Below are 24795 nucleotides of genomic sequence, written 5' to 3'. Positions count from 1 at the left end.
ATGCAACTTTTAATTAATCTGATGGTAACTTTGATGAATCGGGAAGGATGAGAAGGTATAAAAGGTATATAAAGGATGTCTCTTCTTACTAACAGAGCACTCCTTAGTTGGACAACTCTCCTTTCTACATTTTTAGCCCAGAAACAGGCTGTGAAAAATTGCTTTGGAAATTAACAACAGATGTTAATATTCAAGGATAAGATGAATTTCCTCTTGCTGGTGCCATCTACTAGTTTACTGAGGTATCTTATACAAATATGGAGTCTTTCAGTGACTGTCAAAAGCTTTTAGATATACCTAGTCAAGGCAAGAAGGATAAAATCTATCCAATTTCCTAAATGTAACATTTCTCTAAGAATGGTTCTCACATATATTAATCACTGTATTGTTGGGATCCGTAATGGGTGGGAAGTATTCTCACATCCATTGGAGAGTATTAAGCTCACTGCCTGTGTCTTTTCATGCTGTGGAAGATTTTGTCCCTCCTTTATGAAATGTATGAGTTGGCATTTGATAATGACCTATATTTTTAATGACCACGACTTTTACCCAGATTTCAGTATCTCCTTTAGTTGCTAGGGTAGTAATGGGTCTGTCTATGCATGGAATTATAGAATCATAGAATAGTTAGGGTTGGAAAGGACCTTAAGATCATTGAGTTCCAAACCCCCTGCCGTGGGCAGGGACACCTCCCACTAAACCATGCCACCCAAGGCTCTGTCCAACCTGGCCTTGAACACTGCCAGGGATGGAACATTCACAACTTCCCTGGTCAACCCATTCCAGTGCCTCACCACTCTTACTGTAAAGAACTTCTTCCTTATATCCAATCTAAACTTCCCCTGTTTAAGTTTGAACCTGTTACCCCTTGTCCTGTCACTACAGTCCCTGACAAAGAGTCCCTCCCCAGCATCCCTATAGGCCCCCTTCAGATACTGGAAGGCTGCTATGAGGTCTGCATGCAGCCTTCTCTTCTCCAGGCTGAACAGCCCCAACTTTCTCAGCCTGTCTTCATACGGGAGGTGCTCCAGCCCCCTGATCATCCTCGTGGCCCTCCTTTGGACTTGTTCCAGCAGTTCCATGTCCTTTTTATGTTGAGGACACCAGAACTGTACAGAATACTCACAAAATGTGGTCTCACGAGAGCAGAGTAGAGGGGCAGGATCACCTCCTTCGACCTGTTGGTCACGCTCCTTTTGATGCAGCCCAGGATACAGTTGGCTTTCTGGGCTGCGAGCACACACTGCTGGCTCATGTTAAGTTTCTCATCGACCAGCACCCCAACTTCTTTTTCTTCTTCTGTACTACAAACTTTCATTGAAAATCTCTGTTGCTTTTTTTTTTTTTAAGATTTTGACAGTAACCTCAAATATCAACATGAATGACTAATGTCAGGTGATTAGTTAGGTGGTCATATTTCAGGTTTGTGGCTTTACAGCTGAGAAGATCCTGCTTCCAATCCTGTGATGCTCCATGTAAGGCATCTAAGTGCCTCCATTAGTTTCTACAGTAGCAGAACTGCCAAACACAAGATTTGGAAACTCAGAAAAATTCCTTGAAATATTCCAAAGGCTGTAAGAAATCCAGTATTACTGGTGGATCTTATTTTGCCCATGCGTTAGTAACTGACAGTATTATATTGTTATTACTGCAAACTGGTGCCACTCAGTCTTGCTAACTTTGCAGTTCCTTGCATGAACTGTAAGGATGAAATCTTCAGTTTATAGTCTGAATGTCTCCCGCTAGCTTGCAGTCTCAGAAACCTTTAGCTGGTATATGTCTAAAGACGGTGCCGTTCATGTCCTATTTACTATTGTTCTGAGCATGATTCCATATATTCTGCATTCTAATTTTCACTGCCTCAACCTATTTTTCATGGCGAATTGGATTATATGTTTAAGATGAGTTATGTGAACAACAAATAAGCATAGGTTTTTGGCAGGCATAATATGGATGAATATACTGTAATATTAACATTCTGGCCAAACTTTGTTAGAGTAGACCAACTATGGCAGAATAATGCTTTGGCTACTGAATTCCATAAAAGAAAAAAAGCAATAGGGGAAAAAAACCCCAACCCTAAGTAAACTGACTTTTAGCATACACAGAAGTTACGCACCATAGTTGGAATCTTAGCATAGTTTGTTCAGTAGCACATTCCTTAATGAAAAGGATAAATTGCTTATTTTTAGTTAAGAACAGAAGTAGGCGTTAGCATGTTCTGGTTACTGCCTAGAAAGCCATTATATTCTGCTTTAAAATGCCCGAAGGACCCCAGCATGTCTAAAAGTAGTTACAAGTTAAGAGGTCCTCTTGGACAATGGTTATCAATCAATACCCTGCTACCAGATCAGTTTATGACCGATGAAAATCCCCAAGGAAAAGGCTGACACTGAACAGAATAGTGAGGAGAGTTTGGGAATGTAGAGAGGCATATATACTCAAATCACTATCATTTTTGATGAGATAATGTGCCAATGATTAAAGTTTTGCCTAAAAATTGATAGCCAGTTTCTGGGTGGTGTGTGTGTTCTGGTGCCTTTGGACTGCTGGAAACACAGACAAAACCACATTGAATAAATAGATCTGAAGGAGTGGTGTATGCGTGTGTAATTAATATTTTATTTTCAAATAGCTTCCTATAAACCTAGAAGTGTTACCAGTAATGGGTATTTGATTTAATTTACATTTACCTTAACAGCAGTTTAGTGTTAAGAATGATGCAGAGTATCTGGCAAACCAAATCCATTCCTGTTGGCATGGCAGTCCTTAAAAGAGGGTAAATGGGTCATTCTTGCAATGCCTCAAACCTCAGAGTTTCAAAGATGCCAAGATACAGATGTATCATTCACCTGGAAATGGCAGGGGAAGGGATGGTCACATAGGATGCCAGTTGGGAAAGCACATTTTCCAGTACCTTCTGTTAGCCAGAAATACTTATTCTGGCTAACTTGAATATACTTGGGAGCATACCTAAATCACAATGATTTTGATTATAGTTGTAGGAGATATTGCTGTTAATATGATATTTTCTGATTTTCTTCAATTTAATCAGTGAACAGAAAAAACAATTAGAATGTTAGAGTGAGTATAGACAGTTTTAATTAAGTGCAAAGATAAGTCTGGGTTCACCTTTAGAAATGCTTCTTTGCTTGGTACTTGATCTTTTAGATGCATTTGGAATTGGATAAAAATCATCTTCATTGTCAATGAAAATAACATCCATCCTTGAATTATAATTTCTTTTAATTCAGTTTATAAATTCTCAAAAAAACCCACCTTCCTAAAAACTGCTATTGCTCCCTTCTGGGGAGTCACAGCTATTAATTTTTTTTCTTTCTAGCTTTCCACTAATATGCTAATAGTAAATCTGAACCATCTGCCACGTAAACAGAGAAGTGGGTAATATGAAAAACCTTGACAACATAGTCTCTCATTTAGCCAATTTACATAAGTTATTATTCATATAACTAAAAGTGTCCTTGAGTTAGTTACAAATTTTGTGGTGGTTATATTTTTTTTTCCTAATCATCTTCTGATTGCAAAAAAGAGACAAAACTGCAGTAGAACAGAGCATGTTTGTTATGAATAACAGAATGATATTTACAGTCTTGGTAAAATGAGTACATAGATTAATTGCATGAATGCTGGATTTATGAATTTCTTAGGATACAGATTGTACATATGTCTAGCCCATCAATTCTATTCACCTGCACTACTAGTGTATCTTCTGTATGAATCACTGTCCAGTTGATGGACATCCATCAAGCAATAAGCCTTCTGGGCCCATACCAACTCTTTAAAAGAACAACCTCGCTGTTACCATTAGAGCAGCAAGCAAAATATTTGTAAAATGCAGCAAGACAAAATTAATGGCAAACAAAATTTATTTTCAGCTTTGAAATGAATTGCAATAAAAATAAAAATGTGGTTTCTGTATAGATACACTACATGCTCATTATTCTTGCCTTAAGCTTGTTCTGTTTCAGATTTTCTCTATAGGTATGTTTATAAGAACAAGCATTTGCAAGATGATTGCCTATGATCTGTAATAGTGGCATTAAGATCGGTTAAAATCTCCCTAAAATGAAGGAAAAATAATGAAGATTGATTTTAAAATGAAATAGTGTGGATGTATGTGCAAATATAAAAGAAGCAATACAGTGTAACTGATTATTTTGAACTAACCAATAGTGTCTGGCTGTCTACAGGGACCACTTGTCAGTTTTTATACTGACAGCTAAAATCACATCCTTAAAACACTGGCTATATATTTTGTGCTGTTAGTCTCTTTTCAGTCACAAGAGTGAAAAGGAGTGGGATAGAATGTTTTGAATGGAAGTAAGAATTAGAAAAAAATACCACAATGTTTTCCAGTAATACTGGAAATGAGGAAAAGAAAAATTGCTGTTTTGCATGAGATTAGTAACTTTGTAACATATACTCTATTTAAAGCATTGATTTACCTGATGCTATTTCTTAAAATGAAAAAGAAGATATATACCGGTGAGCCCAGAGAATAGCTTTTCCAATGACAGATTAGTGTTCCTATTCATTTTACATTTTACTGACACCTTACCATCATCTTCAGTTTATATACACATACATACATATATATATATATATGTGTGTGCGTGTGTGTGTCTCAGAGTCTTTTCTTGTACAGCAGCTCCATAGTGGACTTGTATTTCTAACCTTCTTTTGCTATTCAGTCTCAAAAATCCTTTACAGGATCTGGTAACATGAGGCAAGTGCTGCAAATCTAAGGGCGCCAATATTAATGTAATTGATTTTTAATTACACTTAACTGAAAAAAAGTATCTTGGTTATATTACCTTACAAAAGAAGTGGGACTTCTATTACATGTGTGCTAGATACTGATGTGGGTATGTTCTGTGAAGGCTGCAGACTGAGAACGTATAATGAGGATGTTGAGCTGTGTAGAGGTGATCCACCACAGTCCTGTGTTTCCAGGGTGTGACGTGGAGCACCTTCAAGGTCAGCTACTATCAGCACAAAAGGACAGATAAAATGCAATCTTTTCACTAATCTTTTAATCTAAATACAATCTTAATATCTTAAGATTATATCAATAGAAATATCTTATTTCTTATTAATATCTTAATTTAAATAAATATTTTAATCTAAAATACAGTCGTTTCATCTAAGGGTTTACTTCTTCACTCAAATAACCACAATGAATATCCTGGATATTTTTAATTTTAAAGCTCAGAATGTCCACTTTTATGAAGCATTTGTTTTTAATTATACTGTGATGAAGGAATGTGATTTGTAATCAAGCTTATAGAGCTTAGAACAGAATGCTGTGAAATAGCTTGATTTCTTCAAGTTCAGAAAATATACCGAATGGACCTCCACCTTGTTTCATTCTGACAAACACACAGTGATCAGAATATGAGATTTCAAATATCCTTAAAAATGGATGAAGATGTTTCAAGATTGATTCCCCTTTTGTGCTGATTCTATATTAGTCACTTCTTTCTGTTTGCAGTGTGCCAAGTAAAGATTTCTTTACCCTGTTTTGCAACCTTTAGAACAACATTTGAGACCTTCTACAATAGTAATTTTGTATGTTATATAGCTTTATTAAACAATAGATCCTAATTGTTGACAATCATAGATGAAAGGATGTGGAATCTCTGTGAAAAAACTTAGTGAAAATGTTAAGTGATTACCAGGAGCATGGTTATGCTGCAATTACCCCCCAACTCCCCCTTTTAATTTTCTGTTCCTAATTGTCCATTAACCTGCCCAGATAAGTTACAGTATATGTCCTCTTACTGGTGAGCACAGAAACAATACACTGCTCTGCAGCTAATCACATTTACTTGCATATAAATCTATTTAATCAGTCCATTAAAAATCACACAGGCTTTTTGGTCCTCCTCTGCCAGATGTACATATTTACAACTCGCACAGGGCTGGGATCCAGAAACACGTTTCTCAGCTCAAAATGCGAAGTGCTAACCTCAGTGTTGGAGCTGAAACTCTAACAGATGCATTCATTAGTCTGCTGAAGTACGTTGTTATGTGTGATTTATTTATTTTTTCTCTGTGCAGTACAAGAAGGAAACATTCCCCTGGGTCTGTGTATGAGATTTAAGTAAGACTCCAACACAGTCAGAATGCCTTGCCTAACAATGAATATTTCTAGCTGAAATCGCTAGCTGTATAATTGGCTAGCACCCATTAGTCTTCCTGACAAAGGCAGAGAGAGTCAGCACCTTGGCTCACCCCTGCTGTGTATATTTCTACTATTCCATTCATAAAATGTCCAAAGGACAAAAGACTTCATTGGAAAAAAACCAAGGGAAATATGCACAACCTGGGGATGTGGGGGGGTGGTAGAGGTGTGGGCCTGCGGGATGGGTTGAGGAGAGGGGGGTGCAGAGAGCTGACTTGGTAATTCTCTGAATCAAAAGTTCAAATTACATAAGTCTGAGAAAAATGTGACTAGCACTAAGCGTTTCTGTTATTTCTTAGCAGTCATGGAGCAGCTACTAGAGGTTACTCTGAGATTATTGTCACTGAAATTATTACCAGAACCTATAATTTTTTTCTCTGTAACTCCATAAACTCATGTACTCTGAAAGTTAATGATTTCCATTTATTTAATTCATATTCCCCACCCCCTCCACCCCCCATTCCCCCTTTCTTTTTCTTTTGGTGGGTTTGTGAAGGCCAAGATATAGCAGTAGATAATTTGCTGGTTTTCTTTTGCCAGTGCCATAGTGCAGCTTTGACTGGTGTCTAGAAATCCATCTTTAAGAGCAGTGCCTTTTCATTCAAGCATTACCTTTTCCGGTCTGTATGTCTGCACATTCAAATCAACCATCCAGTAACTGCAAATATTTGTAACAATCTTATTATGCTTTTAGAAGAATTTTGTCAACAGAACATTCCACCCTGTTCTACCATCAAATCAGTTATTAAAGACCATTCAGGAGAAGTTCAATTCTGTGCTAGGATTCAACTTCACAGAGTGAGCAGCAGCAGCATAACCAGTCTGGGCAGTGTGACGAGGACAAGGTGTGAGCTCCTCCCCACTTAATCAGAAGGACCCTCAAAGGCAGGGTAATCTTAAGAAGAAAGTGTCATCATCATCACACTCACTTGTGAGTCAATAAAATGATATCCTGGGACCTTTAGAAGAGATGGTAATTGATTGAACACATAATAAAATATGTAAGGGTGCTTTTCATTTGATGTATCATTAAATTAAATTAGGAGAAAGAGGTCAAGAGAAACACAAGGAAATTGCTTTTGATATAGCATATAAATATATTGTGGAGCTTCTTGCTGCCGGATGTATAAATTAAAAGTGACTCTTGAATTTCATAAGAACATATACCATTACACAATCTGGAGAAGTCCCTGAGTCACTTTCTGGTGGTGGAAATGAGAACAGTGCTTAAGGAAGTTTCAGCGTGTCCTACACTTGTACTATTCCTTAAGGAAGTGCTACTTGACATGTTTTGGAGGCATGTATTGGATAACAGACCTTTAGTCTGACCTAGTACAGATGGGATTTTGGTATTAAAATCTTAGAAGACCTGAATGAATAGTTGATTATATTAAGATAATACATTAATTCATTAATTTAACTAAACATAATTAAATAACTGGCAGTAAGATTTTACTTTTATAGACTTTCCAAGAATATAAATAAAAGCTATAAAAGGATCTGGAAAAAATTCTTATTCAAGAATTTGAAATTTAATTGAAGTATGTGCACTAGAATTATTATCTCTGAGTCAAACTGTGTTGTCCCTAATTTGCAAATGTTTTGTGGAGTGATTTGCATGTAATTCAGGTACTAAATAAAAGTCATTTGCTATTTCAGTGGAATATATCTGGGAGAACTCTTTTTTTTTGTACATTCCATCTCCTGAGAAACAGTTACTGCTCAGTAACATTTAAGAGGCACACATTGTCCTGGGTTCAGCAGGAGCAGTCATTTTTCTCCTTCTTTAGTAGCTAATGCAGTGCTATGTTTTGCTTTTTTGGCCTGGGAACAGCGCTGATAACACCGATGTTTTCAGTTGCTGCTCGAATGTTTGGTCTGGCCAAGGACTTTCTGAGCCTCATGCTCTGCCAGGGAGGAGGGGAGCCTGGGAGGAAGCAGAGACAGGACACCTGACCCAAACTGACCAAAGAGGTATTCCATACCACAGCACGTCATGCCCAGGATGTAACGGAGAGTTACCCGGAAGGGCTAGTTCACGGCAGGGTTGGACGAGGTATGGGTCGGTGCTCGGCTGGGGGGAGTGGAGCGAGTTAGTGGTCGGCTGGTGTTGAGGTGTTGTATTCTTTCCTCTTGTTATTTCCTTTAGCACTGTTATTATTGGTGGTAGCAGCAGTGATTTGTGTTATACCTTAGTTACTAAACTTTTCTTATCTCAACCCATGGGAGTTGCATTCTTTTTGATTCTCCTCTCCGTCCCTCCAGGAGCAGGGGGAGGGCAAGAAGGGGGGGGAGTGAGTGAACGAGGTTTGTGGTTGGGTTTAAACCACGACACACATAAAAGAAAAATCCCAGTTGAATTATTCAGTAAAACAAAGAGAACAAGGTTTGTGTAGTTTGGGTTTTTCTTGTGAATGTAGTAGGGGTGGGTTTTTTTTCCTCCTTATTTTTTTTTTCTTTTTTCCCTTGGAATGATCCTAATTTGTTCAGATGTTAATTAAAAAATTTTAATGCAGAATGTCACATATTTCATCATCAACTAAGAAGAGGAAATCTGACCTTGAAAGCTGCCAAGTGTCGTAAGCCAAGAGCACCGTGCTTTTCCTATAGACTAAAAGCATCTCCATAAAGCTGTTTCAAGACATATCTCATGTTATCTCACAGATAACCTCATGTTCCTGTTCCTGTGGACCTTAAGAACAGAATGTGGTTTTCCATATTCTCTTAGTATCCTGGAGGGTCATACGTGAAACATTTGTGCATTTTCCCTGTTGGCAGATTGTAGTGCCTCTTTTGGGGTGAAAAGATCAGTTTTGGGGGCTCTAAACCAAGCAGGCACCTTGGGCAGTAGTTTGATGACATATGTGGAGGTGGAGAAGGGGAGCTTGTGAAACTCTTTTTCTTGGTGAATTTATTAGAAAGCCTGAGGATGTGTAAGGAACCTGTCTTCCTCACTCTTGAGCTTTGAATGCACTATGGCTGCTCAAAACTATGGAGTGGGACACTGGCATTTAGACAGATGATACTCTCACCAGGACAGTAATTTTGAATTGTAGTTAAGAACTCTGCATTTAGCTATATTCTTGAATATTTTCTGTCTTTATTCACATCAGTCACAGCTCTTTTCTAAAGGAAACTTGTTTCAGTTTTGCATCAGAAATGGCATAAAACTAGAGGAAGGCTGTTTTCAGTTAGCTGGATTGAAAAGCCATAGCATTTTAAAATAAGGTGGTATTTGGAAGCCAAAACCCAATGTGAACTGCTTAACAGTCTATTAAATTTTTATGTTACACAGGCACAGTCATAACCCGGGGTGAGTGTGAGTCTTAGTGACACAGGTATGCTACTTAATCCCTTCGTTATTGTATAATTACATATTATTACCTCTGCTTCTTATACGCACACTGAAATGAATGTGCTGGAATTGTTCTATCACACATCTGGGCGTTCAACACGGTGTTACTTAGGGGTAGTTCATTCTGCATAGGGGTGAGTAAAGCTTCTCTCCCTAACTGAAAAGGAGTCTCTGAGTCTCTGTTTCCTTTTGCATCATGGTCCTTTAAGTGTCTTTCAGCAGCATAATCAAGGCAGTTACCCATTGAAATGTTGTCAGATACAATAATTAAAACTGTTCTTTTAAACTGGCTGAGCAAAGGTTTAGCTTTAATATAAGTATAGACTAAGGTTCACCTCATCTGTCTTTGTAAGTATATGACAGCTGAAAAAGAAGCTAATTGTAATCTTCCTGCCCATTCATTCAAAATAGTTTCTGGCTCGCTTAATTCTTTAGGGGTTATTTTGACAGTAGGATGCATGAACTGTATGCTGCTGTTTCTTTTGTGTTGTGTTGCTTCCCCACTGATGTAAACACTTACCTCATGTCTGCCTGCCACTGCCATCAAATGCCTGCTGCAAATGAAACAATTGCCCAGGAGCCAGTGAATTTTCCCACCTGTGAGGGAACAGTAGGTCGTTGATATGTCATCCAATGGGAATGCAATAGGAAAGGAAAATTACTCCTTCAGACAGTTCAGCAGTTCCCAGAATAGAACAAAAGCACTGTTAGCTGCTACTCAGTCAGATATCACATCTTTACAGAGAGCAGACTCTAGAAGAGTTTTTCTCTAGGCACAGCACGCAACCCCTAAATCAAGCAAAAACTTTATGCAGATGTAAAGAGGTACATATGTGCCCAAAATTGATCCATACCTTCTTTTCTACTTGGTAAATTTTAAGGACTGCATCTGTGAAATAGTTTTCCTAATATTTCTGAAATAACTGCAATTTGACACACCATAAAATGTAAAAGTTGGAAACAGTAACTATCTCCAAACAGTATAACAAATATAGATGTATTACATATTAGCATCTTTTCTGGAGGCAAACCAAAGTCCTGAAACATTTGTTTTTTTCTCCATCTTTTCTCAAGCAGGAGTCGCCGTAATTTGATCTTGCTTGGGGCACTGACATAGATGTGCCCTTTCCCAGATGCTAGCTATCAATAAAAATAGCTATTATCCAGAGCTCCTATGCTATCTTTCAGCCATAGCAACGTATATGTTATGTCTTCTCATGCTGTGCTGATTTCTAGTGATGTCTTTCTTTGGCAGTGTTTTATAGCAGGATCATGAGGAATGGGCCGGAGGTTTTTGACAGATCTGAGTGTCGTACCTTAGTTGTCAAGAGATTCTATTGAGGGCATCAAGGCTTTGCACAAATGGGTCAGGAAGGTACCTTCTTCCCTCATACCTTGGTGAAGAAGCTGACACAACAACAAAACCTGCTAATAACAAAACTGCAGAAAAGCAGACAACTGGGCTGAGAAAGCCATTTACTTCACATCTCATGCTCACTGTTGATCATAGGTTAGGGAAAAAAATTGTGAAAAAAGGCTCTAGACTGTATACCAGCTATCTAATTCTGTTTCTGTATGCCATAAGTTGTTAAATTCCATTCTTTAGATAACGCTAGTTAAAGGCATAGTAATAAGTGTACTTACCTTTACAGATATCTGCACATACGACAAAATTGCGTTTAGCAACTAGATGGAAACCCTGCAGTGGAGAAATACTCTTCTCTTGAACTTAAGTTGGGGAAGCAAGACCGTATTATTAAAGTAATTTCATACCCATTATTCTCAGAACAAAGCATAAGTAATACAGATAACAGGAGCTAATGCAGCTGCAGAGCAGGCTGGGAACCACCGATTCAGGACGGGTACACATACAGCCATCACTCTGTGCTGTGTGCTTGTTTTGTCATGTTAGGAGGTTACTAAAGAGGCTATTGCAGTCCTTCTCCAAAGCAGCCCCCATCACAGAGGTCTGTCAGTGGATTTGAAGAGAAGAAAAACACTTCTCACTGCCTTTTTCTGTCAACAGGACCTGAGGATTCAGCTCGCTGAGAGTCATATCAGCTATGTCTTTACCAATCCTTTTTCTCTTCATTAATATTGACAAATATTACAGGTTGATGTGGCCCAAGAGATCATTGATTCTGCCAAATGGTAAATACAGGACTTGTTAATGCTGACCTAAAGCGACATATTATTAGCTTGTAGCTGGAAAAAAACCCAACAGTTCAGTTTGAAGCAAGCTCTAAATTTGCCCTGCTGCTCCTGCTGCCAGAGTGGCAGGTCAGGATTTTCCATATCACACCTATAGCCATGTGTCAACTTGTGCATGGAGTTTCATATGTTCAAAACACTAGTTAAATGCTTCAAATTAAATAGTAGCTATGTAGGAAGAGGCTAAGTAAATATTGGAGTTTAAACATTGGGGTATAATTACCATAAACATAAAAACTGAATAAAAAAGATTCAGTTGCAGTCCAATTATTTTATCCAAGTATAAACAAAAAAAGGCTTAAATTTCAAATATATAGTCAAAATTTACAGAAAAAAAAAACCTAAGAAAGAAAGGTGTGGTTTTTTTTGTTGTTGTTTTTTGTTGTTGCTGTTTTTTTTGTTTTGTTTTGTTTTTTCACTTTGATGATACTGGACGTAAATGCATCTTCAAACATCAGTTCTGCAGTCCTTGCTAAAATTCAACAAATCTGGAGTTTGGACCAAGTCATGTATTGTTGTGTAAGAATGCACAAAGAATCAGTCAAAACAGCAATATGTAATGGACTAGTGAAATGATAAGCCAAAAAAAGAGTTATGATCAACTTAATTAAAAAATCATGTAGGACACTATAGGACTAGTGTAATAATGTGTCTTTATTATGCTGCCAGTGAGACATCCATCTGGCAGAACACAACTAAAATATTCCCCAAAGTATCAAACAATATACAGTGAAAAGGACATCAGGAGAGGTGAGGGTGGGACAGAAAGAATCATTTTCTTTGACAAAACTGCTCTCTATTGGGTAGTCATTTTTGGTGGATGGCTCACAAACTCCCCTTTCCTGAAGGATAATGAATCTGTCACAGCATGTGAAACTTCTAATAGGAACAAAAGAACTCTCTTCATATCTAAAATCCTGTCTTAGGATGAGATAAAAACAAATGTTCTGCTAGGAGTAGTTTTCTCAAAACAATTTTGTCCTAATTCTGAACATAAAAAATATTTTCTTTATATTTCTTCTAATTTAATATATGATATATTTCCAAAGAAGATTAATTTTTGTCTTGTACATTATAGGTTTAAATGGTGTGCAACTCTTAGCATACTTCACTCAGAGTATATTTCAGATTTTCAAATGGAAACCTAGATAGATCAAAACACCGCATATCTGAAGGGCAGCTCACAAGTGCCATGTGTAGAAGCATTGCTCATATTATTACAGATACAGGTCATGTTTGCAGCTAGCAAATCGTTTATGTTTCCATTTTATCTGGCTATTTTGTGAAAGAAACCTGTCCTTTCCTGAGGGTCTTACAATAGATGTCAATTAAGCTTCAAAAAGTACACTAACTTGAAAAAAATGTGTAAGCTAAGTACGGAAGTATACAGTAATAATCACGGATATTGCTACATGTAAGCAACAATACATTTCTGTGTGACAAAAATGTACATTGAGGGGGGACACACTAAAAATATTTGACCAAAATTTGAGCTTATTTTCCTAATAGCTCATTTTTCCACCTGAGTGTGGATTATTTCTTCCCTGTATGTATGTGTCTGTGTATGTACAGTTTATGTGTCTATATTTTTCCATTAAATAAGATTTTGGTCTTCAGGCATTTAGATTTAATTGCATATGTAATCACTCACATCTCAGCAGGAATCAGAAAACCCCCAGAGATCTGCCACTGAAGTCAAGGAGATATTGAACACTTTCAAGTATCATGAAGCTCAGTCAAGTAGAAACTCCAGATGACTATGCATCAGGTCATCTCTGTGATCATAATGAAATGCTACTGATAAAGAAGCACCAGATTATTCTTGTAGCTTTGTTTTTGATGGCTTTTTAAAGCACTCTTTTGAGATTTAGTTAGCTTGAAATGTATAACTAGCATAGAAAAAGGTTTACAGAGGATAACACTTCAACTGAGACTGATGAAACAACTGTTTAGTCATTTTATAAGTTGGTCCAACAGAAAGTGAAGTATTGGGTTGAAAATTTCGGGTAGATCTGAAAGGTAGTCAGCAGCGATATGATTATTCAATAATTCTCTCAAAGAAATACTAGCAATAGAAACAATAATTTGAATATGTTAATTCACTTGAATAACTCTCGTGCTGTTTTCAACTCACTGTCTTTTCAGAGTTGTGATATAGGATGTCCACATTTAAATTTACTTTTCCCAAGCATTTCCTAGTGCTTAGTGTGTTGGCAAGATACCATGATTTTGACCAGTTTGGCTGCACTCTGTAATCTCAGCTCGGACCAGATGGTGAGACTCAGCTGCCATGTGAAAGAGGTAAAAGGAAAAAAACATAAAACCTATGAACAATTAAAATATTGTTGGCAGTTTTAGCGAAGATACTTTACAGGTTTTCTTTTCTTAAAATATATATATATTTATGAAACTGCATATCATTAAAGCTAGAGGAATTTGACTGCTGAATGATCAGTGTTGTTATCCAATCAGTTTTCTGTGGATTTTTTTCCTTGTTTCTGGTATAGCCACTGCAGCATTAGTCCAACAAGCATATTGTGCCATACATACCTTCTCATACCTGGAGGATTACAAGAGAGGTTGCTGGGAGGACTGGGTTTTGATTTTATAAATAAATTAACAGATTACATTTACATGTCCTGTTGAGCTTTGTTACTATATGGTAAAGTAAGGATAAGAGTTACCTAGAACAACAGGATAAGTTTAAGAGGTTTCTAGGTGGAGCAGAGGGTTGGGTGAGTGACGTATTTACCCCTGGTGCAATAAAAGTTCTTTGCTGTGTTGTTTGAAGAAAGGCAGATTTATATTTTCCAGTCAGCATTAATGAGGTTAAGTTGATGTACTTTTTCTACCTTGGTGATGTAGAAAAGGAATTCACACCTTAATTGCTCTGATACTAGTTGAATAGCTGAAGGAGGTACGGCTAACGGTAAAGTATGCAGTGGGTGCACAGAGAGTTGCAGCTGGATATTTTCACCCCTCCTAGGTACTGAAGTATGGACACTGCCTCTGGACTTTCTGTTGTGTTCTCTTTTCTTCATGTTCTTTTTGCTCCTGGTGCCTTTCCTTTTGCTCCTTCCACAAAACTTCAGAACCTAGAAGGTAACTAAAAACTCCCAAATGGACTTACACAGAGAACTTTGTATATATTTTTTTTTTTAAGGTAGCTTTAGGGCTTCGAAACCTGTTACTTCTGAAAATACAGAGCTAGAAAAACTTGACTGTAAGCAGATAATTAGGTTATATTTCATCTGTCTTTTTTGTCTTTATGCCAGAAAGGGATGTTACCTCTAAGCACACCTCATGTATGAAAACTTTAAGCTGGCTCAGTACATGGAGGCCTGTCATGAAATTCTGAAACATGTTTGGGAACACAGGATGAGAAAAGTGTGAGTATGTCTTAACAACACCAAAGCAGAAGCTTTGTCCAGAAGCTGGAGACAAATGAAGCAGAAAGGTCAGGGTTAACCCTGAGGTTAACAGGAGATGGAAACCGTGACAGTTCCCCTGTATGGTTTCCCTCTTTAAAAGAGCAAATGAAATCTCCTTAGCAAAACTGTGCTACAAAATAAATCACTGAAGTTTGAAAAAATCATAATTGTGGTTTTCTGTCCAAAATCTCTGAAAGGTCCTATGTTGACAGTCTTCAAAGGTAACAGAAGGGCTAAGAATTCTTCCATGAAAACAGATTTTCACTAACTTTGTGATATCAATAAAGTAACTGCACCTGCTTGTTGGGACTGAAACAAAACTATGAAGTCTGAAAGCAAATAGTGTTAAGTTAGTTTAAAAAAAGAAACAAAAAAAGAGTTCTTGGTCTTCTTTCATGAAAAAGCCTGCTGACTTGTAACAGTTGGATTGGTCATTCCATTGTGGATAGGGATGAGTGCTTGGACGGTGTTACATTTCCTGCTGACTGAATAATACTATGTTGCTTAAAAACATTTCAAACCCTTCCCATTAAAAACCAGGGAATGCTAAACAGTAGATATTTAGATAGGTCCTTCATGATCTTCCTAGTGGTTTTCATTTCAGCAACTGTAATCATAATTTAGTAAAATGGTACTTAAACTAACCCGAAAAGCAAAGCAACATGCCAAATCACCATTCTACAACTGGTGTGTGTGACTTGGAAGACAGTGTTAGACTGGTTAAAGCTCATAAAGCCAGTTCTGCTTTGGCCAACATATGCATCCGCAAGCCAGGGGCATATCCATCTGGCTAGGCATCTCTGTTACAAGAACCAGCAGCCTTATGCAATGAAGTCACACACAGAACTACCCCTGTTTGCATGGCTATACTTATTCAGCATCTCCTACATAATACAGCATAACATGCTGCATTAAAAAGAGTGTTTAAGGGAGGTGATTCTCTCCCTATACTCCGTTCACTTGAGACCCTACCTGCAGTACTTAATTCAGCTCTGGGCCCCCCCAAGATAAGAGGGATGCAGATCTGCTGGAGCAAGTCTAGAGGAAGGCCACAAAGATTATCAGAGGGCTGGAGCACCTCTTTTATGAAGACAGGCTGGAAGAGTTGGGGTTATTCAGCCTGGAGAAGAAGAGAAGGCTCTGGGGAGACCTTAGAACAGCTTCTAGTACCTAAAAAGAGGGCCTGAGAGAAAGCTGGAGAGGGACTCTTCAGAAGAGCATGTAGTAACAGGACAAGGAGGAATGGCTTTAAACTAAAAGAGGATAGATTTACACTAAATTTCAGGAAAACATTTTTTACTTTGAAGGTGGTGAGGCACTGGCACAGGTTGCCCAGAGATGTTGTGTCTGCCCCATCCTTGGAAGCGTTCAAGGCCAGGCTGGATGGGGCTTTAAGCAACTTGGTAGAGTGGAAGGTGTCCGTTGGCAGGCGGGCTGGAGCTAGATGATCTTTAAGGTCCCTTCTAACCCACACCATTCTATGATTCTATGATAACATAAGATAACCATAACATAGCCATGAACTTACACACCAGTTGTTGTTGAAACCATTCTCTGCTATTATTTGTAAGTGAGGCAACATCATCTTACTCTTCTATAATCACTATTGCAGTCATTGTGTAGGGATTTTTGTAATGGCACTATGGAAAAAGGTCAGCTACTGCCATTTTATGTGAATATAATGAAAGAGAGCGAACAGACAAAATCTAGAATGAACTAACATGCAGTGAATCTACTTCTCATGCAGAAGGATCTGAAAGTGAATATAGCCTTTAGAAAGTACATAAAATATTTACAGTATCTTGTTCTTTATTTATCAATGCCACTAGCAACAAAATACTGCTTCAGTTTTACTGAGGCTCCATTTATATATCACTGCATAAGAGAAACAAGCAAAAGTAAACGGACAGAGAAGTAACCCTGCCTTTTAAAATGGAATTTAAATTAAAAATCAGACAAATACAAACCTGAAAATGATCCCAGTCTTTGAGCTTTAATTATTTTTACATTATATCTGTGTAAGTATGCATATGCCACATATGTCGTGCTTTTAGCTCTTAGACTCAAATCTCTATATGGTACTCTTTATTTGATCACTCTGATTACTTGTGTCAAATGGGTGGCTTCTGTTTGGACAAACTATCTTTGTATAAATGCTTTATATAAAAAAGAAAATGCTTAGAGTTTCTACCAGATCATGTTGGCCATCTGCAGTCGCATGTGTCTGATCCCTATGGGTGGCAATAATTAACTTTCAAATGCATGAGGAGAAGGAAAAATGTTCATTACCATTTTTTTTTTCCTTTTGTAACAAACTCAGGAAATGGTCAATGTTCAGAAGTTAGCGCACGTAAACAATTTTATGCTTAACATTTGTATTTCAGTTTATGCATGTAACTGAACAACACACAACATTAAGGAAAACAAGACTATTTTTTATGCAGCACTTATGTCTTTGTCATTTTGGCCTACCAAAACCTTTGTCTGACAGAATGGTCACAGCGCTTTGCTCTTTCTCAACAATAATTTTCTTCTGATGATCTTCCCTTCTGTTCCTTTGTCTGCAGGTATATGCTGGTTGATTTGAAGCCACATTGTGATTCACAATCACTTGAAAAAGCGAAGTTCCTGTAAGCAGTCTTTTCATCTCCATTACTTTAATGCTTGCTTTAGCTATTTAAAAAGCAAAATAAAGCTACAGGTAAAATGAAGTTCAACCTCTGAGTAACTATTGTGGATAGCCTTTCATGTTCTCACTCAGAGGAGAAGGAATTCACTTTCAATTCCTTTGTACCTTTTCGATACTGACCACATCAGTCACAGGCAGGCAGACAGCCCTTTACCATCTATCATGCATCTTCACTGTGCATCATTCATAAAACGGAACACTGACAAGAAAAAAATGTTCTGAATGTGAGGTCATAAAGCTGAAATGTGGGTTTGACATCAGCCTCCTGCATCAGTGCTGTATTTTACAAGCTGGCTGGTCAAGCCAGGGTTTGTGGAGGCTATTTGCATCTCACATTTTCCCAAAATGGGGTGAGTGTGGTGTTTGAAGGTGATGAGGAGCATACTGGCATGAAGAGGCTTTCTGCTTCACTAGAAGGGACGTTAGATAACCCATCAAACAATAACCCTAAGTGAAGTGGTCTTATACATGTACTCCATAGGTGAATGCTACAGCACCACTGAAGTCAAGGAAGGGTGGTGGTCTCGCAGTATGTGTGAACACACACTTTTCTGTCTGGATTTTTTCTAAGGTGGATGTGAACTAACATTTCATATCAAAGTGGACTCTTAGATCATACAGGACTGTAACATTGTTTTAGTTATTTGTTTTACTTCAAAAGGACTGGTGTAACAAAGAGAAAAGAAAGCAAAATCTCTTTATATAGTCATATTTTGCATGTTTCAAAATGCCTAACATTATTTTAAAGCTTTGTTTCTATTTGTTTTTGTCTGTCTAAACAGCATTCATTTTCTGGTTTTGTGGAAATTTAGTGATCAGTTAAAGATTAAAATGCATTAATAGAAAACTTTCTGGAGACTTTTTATGACGAAGAACTGAAGTATTATGCTGCTGAATAGTCTTTTGTAGAATGGCTTCTTTAAAACAGAGCAAAAATCCTGACATAGCTGAAAATTTACTCAGTTCCCTGAGCTGCCTTTTTGCAGTCAGTGTCTTTTAAATACTGTTATATAAGTCAGGTCTCATCCTATTTTACTAGTCAAGGCTTTTGAAACAAGCTCTTCTGACAGTACAAGAAACAATATAAAAAATATTAGGTCTCAGAAGGGATTTTCTACTAGCAGGATATGTGTGTTCAGTGGTGCTTTTTTTTCATTATGACCCACTATCTTTCACCAATGTTACTAGTCCCAGAGATGAAACCTAATTCTGCAGTTAATAACAATGATTTTGTTATTTTGTAGATTATATGTTCTTCTGGCCTCTTCTAAGGTAGGAAAAAAGTTGCAGGAGAGAAATGAAAGGGTATTTTGCTCTAGCTGTGGAGAAGAAAAGGAAAAAGTCTCAAGAGAAAATGTAAAGGTGGCAAAGGCTTACATTATCCTGTTTTTTTATGTCTGGAAATAGCTTGCGTTCTTTTCCTCCTAGCATCATAAGGAGAGATGAGAGGAAGAGGTCCCTCATCTCTTTTGAGATCAATTCCTCTTTTTGAGAACAAACTTAGCAGCTGTCTAGGTAACACTGTCAATTCTGCTTTAACAATTAGTGATGAAGGAAAGTGTCCTGAAGCAAGCAATGTTAATATTTTAGTAAGTGACATCCTCTCTGCTAAGTCAGTATTGCTACAGGGCATTTTGATGATGGTGTTTCAAAATGTAAAGCTGACATCCTGGTCCCCTGTAGCTGTTGAGATACAACCCAGTGATATTTTTACAAAGGCATATAGTAGTACCGAAAACTTCTGATTTTCTTAATTTTTACTTAATGTAGAATGATCTGAACACATGCTCCTAAAGACCTTAACTCTTTCAAATACATTTGAGTGTGACAGTGCATAACCACTTAATTAACATTAATATTGAATTAATATCCTTAGGCTAATGTTGAAGAATTCATAAGAATCAGGAATTTTATTGTGATATAAGTAAAGAAAGGGTCTATACTACAAAGAAAATGCTTTAGAAAGAAAAACAGTCTCCCAAAGAGGGCATGTTCATCTGGGGAAGAACAACCCCATGTACCAGTACAGGTTGGGGGTTGACCTGCTGGAAAGTAGTGAATGGGAAAGGGACCTGGGGGTCCTGGTGGATAGGAGGATGACCATGAGCCAGCAATGTGCTCTTGTGGCCAAGAAGGCAAATGGCATCTTAGGGTGCATTAGAAAGGGAGTGGTTAGTAGGTCAAGAGAGGTTCTCCTCCCCCTCTACTCAGCCTTGGTGAGGCCGCATCTGGAATATTGTGTCCAGTTCTGGGCCCCTCAATTCAAGAAGGACAGGGAATTGCTTGAAGGAGTCCAGCGCAGAGCCACAAAGATGATTAAGGGAGTGGAACATCTCCCTTATGAGGAGAGGCTGAGGGAGCTGGGTCTCTTTAGCTTGGAGAAGAGGAGACTGAGGGGTGACCTCATCAATGTTTACAAATATGTAAAGGGTAGGTGTCAGGATGATGGAGCTAGGCTTTTTTCAGTGATATCCAGTGATAGGACAAGGGGCAATGGGTGTAAACTGAAGCATAGGAAGTTCCACGTTAACATCAGGAAGAACTTCTTTACTGTAAGAGTGACAGAGCACTGGAACAGGTTGCCCAGGGGGGTTGTGGAGTCTCCTACACTGGAGATATTCAAGGCCCGCCTGGACAAGTTCCTGTGTGATGTACTGTAGGTTACCCTGCTCTTGCAGGGGGGTTGGACTAGATGATCTTTTTAGGTCCCTTCCAACCCTTGGGATTCTGTGATTCTGTGATTCTGTGATTACTTAGCTCTTACAAGGCTTCCTCTCAAAGCAGATCTCTACTTCTGTAATTCCTGTACTCTGAATTTTTTTGTCTGATGAGCAGTTCTGCTCCTGAGCAGTTTGCCAGTCTGGGTTGGGATAATGGGCACTACCTTTACATTTACTCTCTCTTGCAAAAATTGATTTATGTGTTCTCCGTGTGTTGGGGAGGATAAGTCACAACTCAGATTGTCATTCTGAAATGCAGACTTTCTGAAAATCCCATCTACTCCTGTGCACAAAGCACAGTACTGACGGTACTGTAACCATGGAGACCTGCAGCAGATTCAGGAGTTGATTTTAACTCTCATGCTTCAGACTAGAAAACGTTAGGTACTCAGCATCATGGAGAGTCAGCCTCAGGGGAAGACCAATGGAGATGCAGCACACAGGAGACCCTCCAGAGTGACTGAATCTGGGTCTGTTCGTAGATTCCGCTGGGTCAAACTTGCTGCATTTCAGGCAAAGCCTGGGAACATCCACACAGTTTGAAGAGTGAAAAAACTCTTATGCTGTTATTTGATTTTCAAAAATACTTAGTCATGACTGTGATCTGGAAATCCATGATATTTTAGCTTCCCTTACAGGAAACCTACCGCATCCCAGCCTTTCTAGTGGCTAGAAAGCTTGTAGTAAGACTATAGAATTATATCTCTAAATTATGTTGCCATGAAAACTTTCCTTATTAATAGCATATATCATGACCACATATATCATGTGGTGCAAACTACTGATTTTGGTGTTGCATTATATGTGCATTAGATCCTATGATTTTTTCCACTATGGCTCTATATCTTTTCCTTGTTCCTCCACAATATTCTTCTATCTTAGCAATTTTTATTAGAGAAACTTTACTTAGATCAGGTCATAAACAAATAGCATCTTTAATTAATAGCTCCATTAAGATCTCTAAGCTGTCACACATTGCAACGGAAATAGCTTCTGGATGTTCCTTGCTGGGTATGATCAGAGATATGGATCAAACAGCTTTAAACATTGAAGCTATGCAAAATCAAGGGTATTTAAACAGCAGGACATCAGAGAAGCAAGTCAGAGATTGAAAAAAGAATAATGACTAACTGGGAAGAATAAAATAAAAGTATTTTGGTAAGGGAAATACAGGAGATGGAACATTATAGGATCTTTTCTTTGCTAAAACTGACCCACAGAATATATCAATCTTATTTTTCTATTCAGACAGCAGAGCTTTCAGCATTTGGCTTGGCTTAGGCAGTATCAGATCTGATATTCCAGTAAGTGGTATATGGCTGTGTGCCTCAGAATAAAGGAAATATGTTGATACTTGTGACTTATATTCTTCTGGATATAAAATAGCTGTATTATTGAACAGGGAAAACAATTCTTTAGAACATCATTGCCTAATTGAGTACAGAACAACTAATGTCAAGGAAAAAAAGGTTAGAGTTTTAAGAGTTGGGTCTTTTCTATGTGGCCACATTTAAGGTTTCAGTCCCTGAACTCTAAGAAGAATACACCCTCACCCTCAAAGGCCTTTTTTGCCCTTCCTCTTTCATCTTTAGATCATTCTCAAGCACTGTCAAGTCAAACATTGAATATCTCTCTACTCCTGCCCATGACCAGGAAATTCTCTCTTTTGTTTTGTGTGGGCTGACAAAGGCATCTGCAGGGAGAATTCTACACCCACTTCCTGATTCTGCTCCTTGCAATATGTTGTGCATGGAAGGAAGGCAGTGTTACTGCTCTTAGTTAAACAGTAGGGAGTGATGAGGAGCATTGAATGCTTTCTTTATTAGTGGTCTGTAAGAATTTGTGACTATAATAAGTAGGAATTTGAACAGAGGTTGTTGTTGGTCTTCACTGAAATAACAGCTTCTCCCTGCTTACTGCCAGCCCACGTCCTCAGATGCATGTCCAAGATGTTGATGGAACAGTTGTCCTTCTGAGGATGAGTCACTCTTGGGCATTGCCCCTGCCTTGTGATGCATATGATCTAGAGATTTTGTTTTGGCCATGGATCCTGCACACATGGTAGATTTAGATTAGATATTAGGAAAAAATTCTTCACTATGAAGGTGGTGAGATGCTGGAATAGGTTGACCTTAGAAGTTGTGGCTGCTTATCCCTGGAAGTTCAAGGCCAGGTTGGATGGGGCTTTGGGCAACCTGGTCTAGTGGAAGGTGTTTCTGCCCATGTCAGATGGGTTGGAACTAGATGATTTTTGAGGTCCTTTCCAACCCAATCCATTGTGTGATGCTATGATTCTATTCCTTTTCTGAAAAGTCACTTTCTTTTTTATAATTTTCCTGTATGGACTGTTGCATGGGGTTCTTACATCCCCTATGAAGAACTTTGTATTTGCTCTTGTTGAACTTCAGTAGAAGTGTCAAAGTAAGAGTGGAGATTCAGAGAAAGATGAGAAAAAATATGCAAAAAATCAGAGCTGGAGAAAGAAAACAAGGAAAAGATAAAATATTTTGGAAGTAAAGAAAGACAATAAAAATATGGATGAAAAGGAAGTGAAAAAACAAGCATGCATTTTTGTGGCTGTTGTACTTCTATATTGCATTTGCATTCTCGTAACAGAATCATACATTCTAGGTGACATCTATGTAACAGGTTAAAAACCAGTTTCCATGTTATATTTCAAATCCCTTTTTTTTTTTTTTTTTTTTTGCAATGGCTGGATAAAATAATGTAGATAGGTTTACACAATGCCATGGTAGTCTGAAGCTACTGTAAGGACTCTGATGGAATCTGTCAAATGTAAAAGCATATTCATTAAGGTCATGCACTTTTCTGCTTCCAGCTTTGTGCAGCTGTGACATTTTTCCATCTGTATTTCTTGTTAAATATCTGAATGACTCATCCTTGAATTTGGCTTTGAGGTAGACAGTTTTCTCATGGCGATGAAATACAGCTGGTACATGAAAAATGTGTGTGTCACTGTCAAGGAAGGATTATTCTTAAAAGGTTTCAACTCACTCTTAAATTTGGAATGTTATTGTTCATTTTTCAGTCAGATTTTTTTTTGTTTTGCAAGTTTGGTTTTTTTTTTTAATAAGATTTTAAAGTAACAGACCAAATATTTTTTTAAAATCTATATTATTAGTCAAACTCTTCTTAGGAATTTTCAAATAAGCATTAGAAAGAAGAATCTAAATCTTACTGAGTTTATCTTTATTCTTTGCAAAACATCAGTATTTTCTAATCATGACTAGCTCTACTCACAAATGTAAAATCTTTCCCTTTTACAAATCAAACAAAATTTAAAGTTTCAGAATACTTTCAACATTATTACTTAGCAATTAAAAGGAAAAATAAATTATGCACCAGTATAATTGACTGATTGCACTTCACAGACACAAGCACAGTCTTTTCTATTAAGAGATGCTTTTATTTTAACTAAGTTTTTTTGAAGTTTGGTGTTTTTTCAAGCCTTCCTAAATATCTGTGGGTTATTAAGCTCCTTTATCTCAGTTTTCTCAGGCTCACCAATTAACTGATTTCTTTGCAAATGAAGAAGAGACATAGACTTGAAACATTCAGCTGCTGCAAAAGAGAAAACTACAATACTGTTAAAATACAAATAGTATACAAGAATAGCAAAACAGGAAAATGCTAACTATTGCAACTTCAGCATTACAACCTCAGAGCACTTGAAATGTGTTTATGAAGTACAACTTACAAAATTATAGCATACTAAGAAAATATATCCAAGGATCTAAGGAAATGGCAGGTTTTCTCTGATTTTGATTTCTTTTTAAATTTTTTTTTTTTTTTATTTAAAAGATAAACTAAGTCACTGCTGGGAGGTATTTTGAAAAAAATTGAATATTTGTACAGTTCTGGTGTCCTTGTACAGTTCTGGTGTCCTCAACATAAAAAGGACATGGAACTGTTGGAACAAGTCCAGAGGAGGGCCACGAGGATGATCAGGGGGCTGGAGCACCTCCTGTATGAAAATAGGATGAGAAAATTGGGGCTGTTCAGCCTGGAGAAGAGAAGCTGTGTGGAGACCTCATAGCAGCCTTCCAGTATCTGAAGGGGGCTTATAAGGATGCTGGGGAAGGGCTCTTCATCAGGGACTGTAGTGATAGGACAAAGGGTGACGGGTTCAAACTTAATCAGGGGAAGTTTAGATTGGATATAAG

At 37.7% G+C, this 24795-nt stretch overlaps 1 long non-coding RNA gene across 1 annotated transcript; it reads left to right on the top strand.

Annotated features, from left to right (window-relative positions):
* Nucleotides 1-13945: 13945 nt before the first annotated feature.
* LOC136007390 (uncharacterized) lies at nucleotides 13946-17832 on the top strand. The gene is made up of 3 exons (XR_010609676.1): nucleotides 13946-14072; nucleotides 15047-15160; nucleotides 17770-17832. It is a non-coding gene; the product is annotated as an uncharacterized LOC136007390 (long non-coding RNA).
* Nucleotides 17833-24795: the final 6963 nt, after the last annotated feature.

Source organism: Lathamus discolor, chromosome 1, assembly GCF_037157495.1.
Source record: "Lathamus discolor isolate bLatDis1 chromosome 1, bLatDis1.hap1, whole genome shotgun sequence".
In the NCBI taxonomy this organism is placed as follows: domain Eukaryota; kingdom Metazoa; phylum Chordata; class Aves; order Psittaciformes; family Psittacidae; genus Lathamus; species Lathamus discolor.
The sequence above is the reverse complement of the archived record's forward strand: the minus strand, read 5'-3'. Positions and strand labels throughout refer to the sequence as shown.